This window comes from Ochlerotatus camptorhynchus, unplaced genomic scaffold (genome assembly GCF_037179485.1).
Source record: "Ochlerotatus camptorhynchus isolate MF236.1 unplaced genomic scaffold, CSIRO-AGI_Acam_v1.1 ptg000328l, whole genome shotgun sequence".
In the NCBI taxonomy this organism is placed as follows: Eukaryota; Metazoa; Arthropoda; class Insecta; order Diptera; family Culicidae; genus Ochlerotatus; species Ochlerotatus camptorhynchus.
The window spans coordinates 5,799,809-5,812,679 of record NW_027040816.1 but is presented as its reverse complement, the minus strand read 5'-3'; the positions used below and the strand labels follow the sequence as shown (position 1 = coordinate 5,812,679).

Below are 12,871 nucleotides of genomic sequence, written 5' to 3'. Positions count from 1 at the left end.
TAGCTTGAAATGCGAAGAAGAAGAAGGGTCGACCTCACGCTATGAAGGGGCGGAACTGAAATCTGCATCGAACCCGGCTGGACATCGCAACTTAGGCAGACCCAGGGGCTCAAAGTGGAGAAGCCTCAACAAGAAAATAAAGCAAGTCGATAGTAATTTCACCTAGGCCAACGTTAAAGCAAAAGCAAGGATGGGAGTCTTTCTCGTTAACCCGTATTAAATTATTTTAGCGCCATCTTCAAGTTATCACAGGTTATAAACTTGAGGCGCAATTAACCTTTATTTTTCAGAAAAGTTTGCAGAACATATGTTAGATTTTTCAAACCGAACTACTACCAACAAAGCCGTCTAAACCTCCCTGCAAAAAATATCCTCCAGCCATCGCTGTATCATTCTTTTGTGTATTTACCGAAACCTACACGTTGCGTCATCGTCTGCTTCCAAGTGTGTTTATCAACGCAAAACCCTCTCGAAAAACAGTGCCGCGCCGATTTTCCCCACAATCGAAATCACCCAAAACGTGCCGCATGTATAAACCCACCTATTGGGTCCGCTCATTTTTCGACTGCCTCAGGCATCCCCTTTAGACAGGGTCAGCTTAGTCTCGCTGTAGGTTGTCTTCGGTGGAGTCCACTATGGAACCAATTCACAGGAACCAGCTGATAGCTTTTGGCGTGCTAGCCATCCTGAGTAGCACCGTAGCCTATCCACCTTCACAGCGAGAATGTTTATCGTCGTCGGCCGAACTATGCAACTACCAGAATATTGTGTGTTTTATTTCGGCAGCTAATGGTCACTTTAACTACGGTACTCTCCAAATCGGATGGTGTACACACTACATTCTAATCGATTTGATTGTGCTGAACAGTGAAGGCAAGCTGTTGATCATCGAACAGTCCAGTCCAGGTGAGTTGTTCAGCGGTTCCCGACTTCGAATCCAACGTTCACTGAAATAATCTTTCCAGCGTTAACTCAACTCACGGAGTTCAAAGCACGGATAAGGCAGGTGGGTGATCGCGCAAAGTTCATACTGGCGATCGGAGGAATCAATCAAGACTCGGCACACTTTTCGCGCGCGATCGAGGATCGTGGAAGATCACACATGGTGGCAAAAAGTCTGGTGGCTTACGTACAGAAGTACTGCTTCGACGGAGTTGACCTGGCGTGGTTCTACCCGGGAAGTTTCGGTGGCTGTGAGGCGGATAAAGCCAATCTGGTTACGCTGCTCGAGGAGCTGCGTTGTCAACTTCAGGATGGTGAGAGTCTTTCACTGACAGTTGGCGTGGATCCGCAGTTCAATATGCGTTACAATATCTCGCAGATTGATTCCTACGTAGATTTTGTCAATATCATGAGTGGAGACTACCACGATCCACAGCAAGTGTCGCATGTATCTCCGCTGTATGCGGGTGACACGAAAGATCGATTCAACGTGGTGAGTAGAGTTGGATTCAGGGTTAGTGTGGCATGTTCATAATGATCTTTTTCCAAGTATTCCAGCGTGAATGCTTACGTGCAAGCTGGACTACAACCCGATAAAATCGTTGTGTTGACGTCCACCTACGGATATCTCTACTCGCTGCGAATTTGCCGTCAAGGAGGACAGGAAGTAGTCAAAAGTGTTCAGAGGCTCAGTAACCTTTGTGTTCGGGATATTCTTAAACAGGAGAGCTTTCATACATCTTGGGATCAAGCGCGGATGGTTCCATATGGTACGCTAATACAGGACACCAGTAAGAAATGGATTACCTTCAACGATCTGGAGTCCCATCGAAAGAAGGCCGAGTTTGTACAGAAGTTTCAACTGGCTGGAATCGGGGTGTTCACGTTAGATCAGGACGTCACGGATGAATGCTCCGGTGGAATACCATTTCCATTTTTGTGGGCTCTGGTGAAGGTTTTGCGACCGGATTTCGAATTCCGAATTATTCCTAGAATTGTTTGGGAGGACATTCCGGAAGTGCCGGTGGCAAAATCACCTCGGGAAAACGACGAAGACGTGTTGGTGCAGTACATTCCTGAAGGAGATGCACCAAGGTATGGTGCAGCATGTACCAAAAGCAAATCTGTTGAGTTTGAAGACAAACGGTATCAAAACGCACCCGAAGGTGCAACTTGCCGACCGTTCACTATCATCAGACCATCTACTACAACCAAGTGGATAACAACAACAACTCCTACTACCACAACCAAATAGACAACTACTAATGACACCACGATGGATTCATTTTAAATACCGTTATAATAGTCTACAGAAGTAGGAGTTTATGTAAAGACACACACGATCATCAATTTAATATCGAGGCAAAACTCCCTCTCTACGCAATTAAACGAAATTTCAAAATCTATAGGATTGTCTAATATAGTTGTTTCAATTCCTTTTCATTTTAATTCTATTTCCATTCAATTTCCTTTCAAATTCCATTTCCATTCCATTTCCATTCCATTTCCATTCCATTTCCATTCCATTTCCATTTCATTTCCATTTCATTTCCATTCCATTTCCATTCCATTTCCATTCCATTTCCATTCCATTTCCATTCCATTTACATTCCATTTACATTCCATTTCCATTCCATTTCCATTCCCATTCCATTTCCATTCCATTTCCATTCCATTTCCATTCCATTTCCATTCCATTTCCATTCCATTTCCATTCCATTTCCATTCCATTTCCATTCCATTTCCATTCCATTTCCATTCCATTTCCATTCCATTTCCATTCCATTTCCATTCCATTTCCATTCCATTTCCATTCCATTTCCATTCCATTTCCATTCCATTTCCATTCCATTTCCATTCCATTTCCATTCCATTTCCATTCCATTTCCATTCCATTTCCATTCCATTTCCATTCCATTTCCATTCCATTTCCATTCCATTTCCATTCCATTTCCATTCCATTTCCATTCCATTTCCATTCCATTTCCATTCCATTTCCATTCCATTTCCATTCCATTTCCATTCCATTTCCATTCCATTTCCATTCCATTTCCATTCCATTTCCATTCCATTTCCATTCCATTTCCATTCCATTTCCATTCCATTTCCATTCCATTTCCATTCCATTTCCATTCCATTTCCATTCCATTACACTTAGAAAATTATTACAAGTTGAACGCCACTTCAGATGAGACCATTGAAATTATCAGCTATCCAAAACTAGATGTCGCTAGAACCATTCGACTGAACCATTCGCAAATCATCTCTGCATGAGTTTTGACAAATAAACCGGTTCTTTCATCGATTCCGCTCTTCAGCTCGAACAACACGTGCGGTGCTTAATTTCCGCACTAATAATCGATACTACTCGGGCGGACTTTCTTGAAAACGTCCCAAACGTGCAGCAATGCGAACCCGATTGCGGAAATGAACGAACCGCTAGAACCTAGGTTTAGCTAGTTTTCTATTGCGATTGTTCAGTTGTTGGCGAATTTCGGTTGAATAAAGCTGCGAAAACAATGAGAATTCCATCGGAACTCTTTGGGTGGTCCCTGCTGGCGTTTGGCTACGTAGTTGCCCAAACCTCTTCCAGTGAACGCTGTGAGAGTGATTACCAAACGAAGATTGTGTGCTTTGTTTCCGCCACCAATCAACGGTTCGGCTACGATCGTCTAGGACCCTCGTTATGTACCCACTACATACTGATCGACTTGGCGATCTTAAACTGCGAGAAAAACTTGATGCTGGAGGAAAAGTATATGCCGGGTGAGTTTTTCGACATAGCGTGGTCATTTCCGGAATTAACTCGGCAGAGTGGTGTTGTTTTTCAGCGCTTACATCGTTTCTGGAATTCAAAACTCGCTTACGGACAGTAGGTGATACCGCTAAGTTCATCCTAGCGATTGGAGGCGCCAACCAGGAGTCCAGGGATTTTTCGCAAGCGATTAGTGGAGAAGACGGAGTGTTCGACGTGGCGGAGGGTATCGTAGACGTTGTGCGACAGTACGACTTCGATGGGGTAGATATTGCATGGTTTAATCCAGGTGAGGGTGATGATTCTAAAGCGAACAGGATCAATTTGGTGATGCTATTGAGGGAACTGCGACTTCAAATGGCGGCTGGGATGAGTCTCTCGTTGACAGCTGTGTTGGAACCAGAATACTATGATCTCCAGAGCATTGATGTCTACGTGGATTATGTCAACCTCTTGACCATAGATTACCATGACCCGATGAAACCTTCACATGTAGCTCCACTGCTTTCCATGGTTGAAGAAGATCAATCGAACATTGTAAGTAGTTAAATGAAAGAAGCACAAACCTTCACCTGACTATGTATTTCTTTCAAGTTCCGCAGTGTCAAAGCCTTCATCCAAGCAGGGCTTAATCTACAGAAAATTGTCGTGCTGACATCTACCCATGGTTACCTGTACTCGCTGAATCTGTGCGCTGCCGATGGAGAGGTGACGGTCGAAAGCGTACGGAAGCTAAGCAAGTACCGCGTTCAAGAGGTCCTGGAGCGGGAGAAATTCTACGTGATGTGGGACGATACGAGGCAAGTTCCGTACGGCACTCTTGCGCGAGGAATCGCCGAAAAGCAATGGATCACCTTTAGCGATATGGAATCCCATCGACGGAAGGCACAGTTTGTACTGAAATACCAGCTCGCTGGAATAGGTGTGTTTACCTGCGATCAGGAAGGAGAGGAAGATACGATCGATACAGATGGATGTTCCAGAGGCATCCCGTTCCCTTTCCTGTGGGCCATCGTGGACACCGTGAAGCCAAAGATGAAGTACGAGAATCCACCGCTGATTATTAGCGACGATGTGAGAGTACAGTACGTGCCGGAGAAGTATTAAATTGTGTTGCAGAATACTGCAGGATCTAGCTCGACTCGTTGGATTGATGAATAATCGGATTACTTACAATAAATGGTTGTGTGGTGAAATAACTAACTGAAGATGGTAGCTTGGTATCGGAAACTCAATCAAGCTTCTAGGGATTTAGGAAATCTGGGGGTTCCTTTTTAAGTTAGACGGGCATCCGAATTCCATATTTGAAGAAATCAGTTATTTAATGGAACTACTCTGAACTTCCCATAGTAGTCATCTACCCAGAGCTGCTCTTTCCCTTGAAATTTAAAACCAGTTTTTTCGTTTAAAAAAAAAAATCGGTCAATGCAAATGTGATCTCGGTGTTCCGGTGAATGAAATGAACACATTCTCATGAACCTAATTCGGGTTTTGATTTTTTTTAAATAAATGACGTCTCCTTTCACTTTAAGGATAATTTCATGATAATTTCTGAATATAATATATTGATATTTTCTACATGTTATGTCAAAAAAGCAGTGTCTCTTTGCAATGTTGAAGAACAGAACACCCATCATTTTGTCATTTCAACGGTGCTCTACGAATGTCAAAATTTAGTCAGGACATCGTACAATCTCTCTTTGAACTCCAGGGTGATTTGGAGAATCTTAGATATTTTGTTATCACAAATATATATTTTCCCTTAAGTAATGAGCTCTTACAAAGCTCTCTGGAGTCGTACCGACAATATGTACGACATATGCACATCGAGAAAAACTTGATTGAGCATGTAGAACTTAAAGATCAATTCTTCAGGATGGTTTGAAGATCTTATTGTGCCACGTATTTGCTGTTCTTGATTTCATACGGTATGTACGGCAGAACATCTATTTTGAGCCTCTGTTGATCTTTTAAAGATAAAGGTTAAAACTTCAGAATAATTTTGATGTCCTAAATCATCGCAAAAAAAATGTTTTAAGGCTACTTCTCTGTTTTTGGTACTATTATAGCTCAATTCTAACAAAAAACGCTAAAAGTTGCTTAAGATATGCCCTAGAAATAAAAAAATGGAACTGAAACGATAAAACTTGATGAATTCGGTTTTCTCCTCCGATAGCCGATAGCTTGCTTCCATCTCAGCAGCATTCGCATCCAGCACTTTGAAGGAAATGGAAATTTCACCCAATGACGGTCTCGCTCTTTCATTTTGGTAGTCAAAACGAATGGTGTTCTTGACCTCAATTCCTCATATCATCAAATTTAATTTGCTTCCCCGACCGACCGCGTGGCATGCAATGAACAAAGCGCTCCGAGTAATAGCCTCTACCGGAAATATTAACACGTAATTTGCCACCATGTTATTGAAACCAACAACTGAAGTGTCGTAATTAAAGTGTGAACTGCTAATTCTTACTAAATATGCCCCCAAGAGGGAATAATTTCAAGTCAACGGAGGGCTAATCGTAAACTTGTTGTCAAACGAAAAATTTCATAAGAAATTATTAAAATCTAATATATATCCAAAGATGTAGAGTCCAATACGATAAAAATTGGAATTTATGCAATGTTTAGCTTCTTTAGACTAATGTATCACAACGTATAACATAAAACCTACAGTCACCGAAAATTAATCTAATTAATATAAAGCAATCTTGAATATTTGAATTTGAAACTGTATCGTAAACTAATAGGAAAGTAATACATAAATTGATAAATATTAAATTCATGTCAAATTATTAAAATTAGTTTCGTAAAGTTTAAAATAAGTTTGTGTCGAAAACACAAAAAAAAATTGAAAAACCCTCTATATCTATAAACATAAATACAACCTATAATATAAGTCACCAATGATCGTATGCTAAGGTTTTTCTGGTTCCCTGGTCACCCTGTTAGACACTGAAGAAGTTTGCAACTAGTAAACAAAATACGTATCTGTTATAACTTTTTTTAAAGTGATGCTGAAAGTAAATAATGAAAGTGAATAGTGAATTGGTGATAGTGAAAGTGATACAATAGTAGTAGAATTACAAGAAAAATAACGCAATAAGGTACACAATTATTCTACTAAGACGCTCTTCATCATTTAGAATAAACAAATAAAAATGTTAGACGAAGAATCGATTTTAAGGGAGGGCTTCCATAGAGATTGAAGCATTCTTTATGGAAGGTCCCTTAAAATCGATTCTCAATAACATGCTAGAAAATTTGTGTCTTCAGCAAAGCGCCTTATTTCAACTTAAAACTTATCTGAAGACACCAAATTGATTAAACTTCATCTTCATGCACTTTTTTTTATGTTTTTCCTGAAATTCACCCTTCTAAACCACTGTGCATTAATGTCAAGATTTAAAAAGGCATGGCTTGCGATAAATTCTCACACCTCGTAAATTCTTGGACATGAAATCCCAAATACCCGTGACGAAATTCCGTGTTTGCTTGCAGTTGAGCTTCTCAAAATTCCAGGTCAAAACACAGTCTAACCTCTCTGAAGTATTCAAATGAAGTTCAGCAGAACAACAGAAATTCAGTTCCCCATCTTATACAGCTAAAGCCAAACTACTTTGTGCTCGATTGGATCTAGAAAGTCTACACAAATATTTACCCGAACAGCACGTCAACCAATCGCACTTACGTCTTCAAAAGCCCACAACCTAAAGATCGTAGCATTTTTGCCCTCAACGCCCCAAGTGCCGGAACGTGCTGCACACCGAAAACAGCGATTCGGTAACCAATCGGACAGTGCGCGCGACCTTTGTTATTACGAAATAGTTATAAAGGTACCCTCGGTAGCGTGCGCCAGCTCATATAGGTTTCAGTGACGAAGATTTCCAGAACCCCACAATGGTGACGGCGGAGTGGATTGCCCTTGGGGTGTTACTCGCAGTTGGTGTAGTGAATGGTGGCTCGGTTCGACGGTCCATTCCCGTAGTGCAGTCGTCGCTAGAATGTGAAAGCAGCTATCAGATCAAGATTGTGTGTTTCATCTCGGCTTCGAATCAACACTACAACTACGATAGTCTAGGACCGGGCCTGTGCACTCATTTCATACTGATCGATTTGGTCGGAGTGAACGGCGATGGCAAGTTGCTACTTATGCAACGATCCAGTCGAGGTGAGTTTGCTGTTTCACGTGTTGTAGCGATTGTGTAAAAATGAAACGTGGATTTTTGTTTTATCCAGCATTGACGCAGTTTATCGAGTTCAAGGATCGAATACATCAATCAGGTGATCCGGCCAGATTCATTCTTGCCATCGGTGGAGTCAATCAGAGGTGCACCCAATTTTCGAAGGCTGTCAACGGAACGGATCAGCGGTATGAGCTGGTGGATAATATTGTAACATTTGCGACGAAGCACGGACTTAATGGAATCGACATTGCTTGGTTCTACCCGGGGCAGTTTGGGGGTCGTCACGCGGATAAAGCCAACCTGGTTCTGTTACTTCAGCAGCTTCATCTTCGGATGAAGGCGTGCGATATGAGTCTTTCCGTGACGGTTGGCGTAGATCCACGGGACATCGACATCAGTTATGATGTACCGCAGATTGACCTGTACGTGGATTTCGTTAACTTCTTGACGGGTGATTACCATGACCCCAAGAAAGCTTCCCATGTTTCACCACTGTATCCCAGCGATCCCGACGATCGGTTGAACATTGTATGTATGTCTGATTGCTTAGGAAAAGTTTTAAATTCTACAATACCTGCTTCTAGGACTACAGCGTTAGGGCGTTCATGAAAGCTGGACTGAATCCTCAAAAAATCGTCATTCTTACGTCCACCTATGCCTACATCTACACAATGAAGTTGTGCATCAACGGTGGTCAGGCGTCCGTCAAAAGTGTTCAGAAGCTCAGTAAACTCGGTGCCCAGGAGATTATCGAACGGGAAAATTTCTACACTTCGTGGGATGATGCTCGAATGGTTCCGTACGCTACGTTGACTCATGGACTTAACAAGAAATGGATCACCTTCAACGATATTGAGTCCCACCGGAGGAAGGCCGAATATGTAATACAAAAACAGTTAGGCGGAATCGGAGCCTACACCATCGATATGGACGATCACGATGGATTCTGCAGTGGAATACCATATCCATTCCTGTGGACTCTGGTGAACGTATGTGAACCGAAGTATTCATTCGAAGAATATCCACTGCTGGTCGATGACGACGTACCTGTGCAGTACGTGAAATACGAATCACCATGTGCTTCATGTGGCCTGCAGCAAGTTCTCGATTTGGACTCTCCCATCAAGTACTACAAACAGTGAGTGGTTTGTGTTTGCAACGCTAATCGGTTTTCTTATTTAGGCGAAATATTTTTTTATCTTTTGTAGAAGCTTATGCCCACATCAAATTAGCTCTGATGGTGAAGCGTATAGCGGCACGGAAGATGTCTCCTACAGGAACTCTGCAACTGGCTGTGCTGCCTGTCTAGCGGCTGCCATTACGGCACCTCCTACTTCAACCACCACCGCCACCACCACCACCACTGCAGCCACCACGACACCAAAAACTGGAGGTTGAAAACGTGATAAGTTATCCGGATGCTAGGTTTTAGGTTGTTTACAAGTGCCGAATAGAAAACGTGATTGTTGTTAAATTGTTTAATTTCTTATCACTATAACTATCCTTGGTAAGGAACTACCAGCGCCTACAGCAAGGTGCCTGCATAGAAGAATTGACAAGCCTTGTTACACAACTTTGATTTGAATACTGGTCTTACTTAGCATAGTATGAGGCTCGTAGGCAGACAAACTGATGATCCTTAGAATTCTCCAGCAAGTATTTTCTGAGTTCTCTAAACAAAATTATAGGAATATCTTTGAAACTCTCTAAGTATTCCTCTAAAATTTACCTCAAAATTTCGTTGGAAATTTCCTTGAAACTTTCCTTAGAATTCCTTAGGAATAATCCTCAGAATTTTCAAAATTCAATTGGAATCTTCTCTTGTAATTCTACTCACAAGAACCTTGGAGTTCTCCTCACAAATCCCTTAAAGTTCTCCTCACAATTACTTTGCAATTTAAGTCACAACTATCTTTGGAATTACATTGGAATCGTCCTCAAAATTCTGTTGGAAATTTATTTTGATTCTCTTGGGATTCAACACAGCACTACCTTACGTCCTCAAATATCACTTAAAGTTCTTCTATCAATTCTTCCTTTGAATGCCCTTATCCCTTGGATTTTTTTGGATATTCGCATCAAATTAATTAATTATGGTCCATAAGCTGTAACCGTTTTGCAAGCCTTTTATTTAAAAAAAAATCTGGGTGACGTCTTGAATGTTTATTTTCTTGATTTTTTTTATTAACAACCCTTTAACTGTTTATCAGTCATTCACGTCGGGTTCTTGAACAAATCTCCAGGGTTTTAAACAAATGTCTGTATCTTTATCTAAACCAAGTCCGCAAAAAAATCAAGTTTCAGTAAAAGTGAATAACAAGGATGCTTAAGTTGGTTGTATTAGAATTTTTTTTGAAATTCAAGATTGGCGTACATTAGTATATTCTATTCTTATTTAAAAAAAAGCCGACGGTCAATCATGCTCAAACCAAAACGGTCGAGTCCAGGATTTGTTCAAAAATGCATTCACTAACCGAAGCCTTTAGCAGTCAAATTACCCACCATGCAAATAAATCGACAACAGCTTCGGAATCATCAACTCCCGACACATATAGAACCGACTCAAACCATTCCGCCTTCAATCAGAACAGTGTAATCCACCGTAAATAGCCGATACGTCGCAAAAAGTAGACTAATGACTTTCCAAACGCCAAAGCCACACCACCCGATTTGACGTTGATGGTCTGATCGTAAATATAGCAACCGACCACAACTCGACAAAAGCAAATGATACCTACGACGAGCGCTAATTTATGGACGTGGATAGCATGCAAAACGCGAAATTCCGTGATAGGAATTCCACGCTGCCTGACTCTACTGCCCGACCGAGGAGGTGCAGTTTATTATAATGCGATCGCGTTCACAGTTTTGTTTATAGTGTGGTTTGTTTGTCGTGGGGTGTAGAAATTTGTTTGGCTCGTGTCAACGCTCGCGTGTGTCGTGTCTATATTTGCTTACCATTTGTAAACAGGTTGTAGTGGTGTAAGGTCTTAAGGAGACATCTGGACCCAACGAAACTCAGAACTTTTCTCCAACGGAATTCGATCTGAAACCACACCCACTGTGCGCGGTCATTGAAACCATCCATCAACTATTGTTGTCAATTTTGCATGTACGTACCCACATCTGCGAGTGCATTATTCAAATGTGCACACGCAGGCGGCGCGGACTCAATCTGCAGTTTCCGAGCGATGCATCATTCGGCATATCTATCCGATTCGTCGGGATTGTGATGAACCCACAATGCACACCCCGCTGAGCGGTCTGCTTCTCCTGTGTGATGCAACAATGAATTTATGAGATTTAATTAAAACTTCAAACAACCATACCAACCCAGCCAGCAGCAACTAGAGACCGCTCGCTCGGAAGAGGGAGTTGGCAATTGTAGTTTTATGAAGTTAACAAATAACCCGACAGGCAGACGCGGCCTCGCATCAACCCAAACTTCTCCGCACTGTCCCGACTCATCGAATCGTCGAAACTTCCTGTCTGTGAAATGGATACCGACTATTTTGGTTGTGTTGTGGGCACCGATGGCTCGTGGGATGAGTCTAGACAGGATCCATGGAGATGTGTCGGAAACAGTGACTGCACCAGAGCACACTGTACTGGCCGTTCGGTTCTGGTTGTCCGACTCCTGGCCATTATTTACAATCAAGCGTTTTTATGCTATGTAGGTGGGAGACCATTTTTTGACGCGAGGATAACGGGATGGAGGGATATTTCAATGTCAGGATAAAACAAGTTCTGCATTGTTGGGTAAATTTAATAAATCATCAGACGCTGCGAGGGTACATAGCACTCCGGTGGGGGAGGGGGGGAGACTTCCGCACGATCCTATGAACGTTGCTTTATCCGACACAAGTGGCGGTTTATGGAAGGATGTTTTTTTAGGTTTGAAGAGGGTTCACGCTTTTCACAATTTAATTAGGATTCACTTTGCGTTGCTCGTGCCCTAGCTGCGGGGGGTTGAAATTGTTGTTTTTTTTTTTTTATAAACAAAATTCAAATGAAGTGGATCGAAAGTCGTAGTAAATTTTTGGCAGATTTCGCGGCGAAGCTATCATTAATGAAATCACAAATAAACTGTCCGCTCTGGGGCCAAAAACTACACAACGAAACGAAGAAACGAAGAAACGGGTCAAGGTAATTTCATCGCATCAATCTGATAGGTGGCTATAGAAAACCTGTTTCTTCCGTACTATTCCATGTGCGTGTGTGTGGTGATTGACACACTCTGCCGATGTCAATCGCGTCGCACAGTGAGGAGGAACGAACGACAATGCGTCCAAAATTTTAATTTTTTAGTGTTATTTTAGAAACTGACAAAAGCCAATTTCACTGATTGATTGAGTTGAATACTAAACATAAGTTAACCCCAGATGCTTAATAGGTATACTTATGATTTTATGTGTACATTTCAGAGACTTTATGTATTAAATTAAGAGGTCAAACCAGTAGGTAAAACAAAAAGATCATTGGAGTGATAATAATAACTCTTGTCACATTTGACCTGCCGCACAAGAAGTCCTTTGAATCCCATAATATGTCGTAATTCACGTCTGAAAATATCTATACATGGTCCACATACTGTATGAGTAGCTCCATCATTCGTTCAAGTTGACACTAGATCTTTGAAGTAGATTGATAAGCTCTTGATTGAGCTTATGAGACCTCCGGAGTTGAATAAAAAGCTCTCCATGGGGCCTTTTTCAGTTAGCCAATAAGAGGATAAAGGATCATTGGAGGTGGTTGGAATAGACCAGTAAGGCTTCTAGATTGAATCCATAAAGTCTTCACAGTATGTACATTCATAATTTTCCATACACTGTCTCATAAGACCTCCGGAGTAGAAACTTAACCTCTCTGAAGTTGATCAATAAGATAAGACCATATGGCATCTGGATTTAACCGATAAGATCTTTGAAGTGAACCCATCAGAATTCCGGAGTTGATCATTAAAAGCTAAGAATGTCACCTATAGACT

General features: G+C 41.6%; 1 protein-coding gene and 2 pseudogenes across 9 annotated transcripts in view; 2 read left to right on the top strand and 1 right to left on the bottom strand.

Moving 5' to 3' along the window:
* The window catches only part of Svil (Supervillin), an 807,253-nt gene that overhangs the window by 129,905 nt on the left and 664,477 nt on the right, over positions 1-12,871 (bottom strand). The gene's annotated exons all lie outside the window — the stretch shown is intronic.
* On the top strand, positions 924-2,233 carry LOC135708230 (chitinase-3-like protein 1; annotated as a pseudogene).
* On the top strand, positions 7,129-9,184 carry LOC135708217 (chitotriosidase-1-like; annotated as a pseudogene).